Here is a 2292-nt window from a genome sequence, read left to right on the forward strand (position 1 = left end):
GGCTCAGCGGCCATGGCTCACGGGTCCAACCGCTCCGCGGCATGTGAGATCTTCCTGGACCGGGGCACGAACCCGTGTCCCCTGCCTCTGCAGGCGGACTCTCAACCACTGCGCCACCAGGGAAGCCCAACACTGCTTCTTAAACTACTATGTTTATGTCTCCGTGAGATTTTGGTAAATTTAAATTTAGTTTAACAAGTTTAACAAGAGGGTGATACAAATATTGATGACTTATCCTTAAAAAGTTATTATCTAGTACAGTGGGTAGAACTGTGTTCCCTACCCCCCACTCCCAATAAGATATGTACACATTTCTAAACCCTGGTACCTGTGAATGTGACCTTAGTTGGAAATAGGGTCTTTGCAGATGAAACCAGTTTAAGATGAGATCATACTGGATTAGGGTGGGCCCTAAGCCAATGACTGGTGCCTTATAAGAAGAGGGAAATGTGCCCACATAGACACAGAGGGAGAACACCGTGTGATGACGGAGGCAGAGATTTGAGTGATGTGTCTAGAAGCCAAAGAAGGCCAAGGACCAATTGCTGGCAACCCCCGAAAGCTACAAAGAGGAATTCCCTAAGAATTCTTCCCTGCAGCTTGGAGAGAAAGCATGGCTCTGTTGACACCTTGATTTCAGACTTCTAGCTTCCACATTTTTGAGAGAATAAATTTCTACTGTTTTTAGCCACTCAGTTTGTGGTTATCTGTTATGAAACTACTGCACTAGTTAAGGAGGCAGAAATATGAACAATAAACTGTCACACAGTTTTAGAGACCTATGGAAGCATAAAGAAAGGAGACATTGCTATCTTAATGTCATGGGCAATAATTTTTGGAACATCAGGTTTCTTTGCAGAAACTTAGTAAGCTATCTGACTTTTAAATGTACTGTGTGATTCTTTTTTTATTGAGGTATGATTGACATACAACGTTATATGAGTTTCAGATGTACAGCTAAATGATTCCATGTTTGTATGTACAGTTGCAAAATGATCACCACAATAAGTCTAGTTAACAGTCTGTCACTATACATAGTTACAGAAGTTTTTTCTTGTGATGAGAACTTTTAAGATTTATTCTATTTTTTCTTGTGATGTGAACTTTTAAGATTTAGCAATTTTAAAATATGCAATACATTATTGTTAGCTATGGTCACCATGATGTACATTATATCCCCTTGACTTATTTTATAACTGGAAGTTTGTACATTTTGACTCCCTTCAGCCATTTCACCCAATACTTACACCCCGCCTCTGGCAACCACCAATCTGTTCTCTGTATCTATAAGCTTTTTTTCTTTTCTTTTCTTTCTTTCTTTTTCTTTAGATTTCACTTATAAATCAGATCATATGTTATTTGTCTTTCTCTGACTTATTTCAGTTAGCATAATGCCCTCAAGGTCCAACCATGTTGTTGCAAATGGCAAGATTTCATAATTTTGTATGGCTGAATAATACCCCATTGCATGTATAAACGAATACCACATCTTCTTTATCTATTCATCTGTTGATGGACACTTAGGTTGCTTCCAAATCTTGGCTGTTGTAAATAATGCTGTGAACATGGGGGTGCATATATCTTTTCGAGTTAGCGTTTTCCTTTCTTCAAATGAACACCCAGGATTGGAATTGCTGGTTTGTGTGGTAGTTCTATTTTTAATTATTTTGAGGAAAGTTTATACTGTTTTCCATAGTGGCTACACCAACTTACATTCTCATCTACAGAGCACAAGTTTCCCTTTTCTCCATATCCTCACCAACAATGTTATTTCTTGACTTTTTGATGATAGCTGTTTCAACAGGTGTGAGATGTATCTCATTGTGATTTCAAATTGCATTTCCCTGATGATTTGTGATGTCGAACATCTTTTCATGTTGGCCATCTGTATGTCTTCTTTGGAAAAAAGCCTGTTCAAGTTGTCTGACCATTTCTATTTTACTTTATTTTATTTTATGTTGGCTGCACTGCACAGCTTGTGGGATCTTAGTTCCCTGACCAGGGATTGAGCCCGGGCCCTGAGCAGTGAAAACACAGAGTCCTAAACACTGGACTGCCAGGGAATTCCCTCTGCCCATTTTTAAATCATATTTTTAAAAATATTGAGTTGTATGAGTTCTTTATGTATTATAGATATTAACCCCTTAACAAATACATGATTTGCAAATATTTTATCCCGTTCAGTAGGTTGACTTTTCCTTTTGTTGATTGTTTCCTTTGCTGTGCAGAGCTTCTTAGTTTGATGTAGTCTCACTTGTTTATTTTCACTTTTTTTTTTTTTTTTTTTTTTTT

The sequence above is a fragment of the Lipotes vexillifer genome, unplaced genomic scaffold (genome assembly GCF_000442215.2).
Source record: "Lipotes vexillifer unplaced genomic scaffold, Lipotes_vexillifer_v1.1 scaffold645, whole genome shotgun sequence".
Lineage (NCBI taxonomy): Eukaryota > Metazoa > Chordata > Mammalia > Artiodactyla > Lipotidae > Lipotes > Lipotes vexillifer.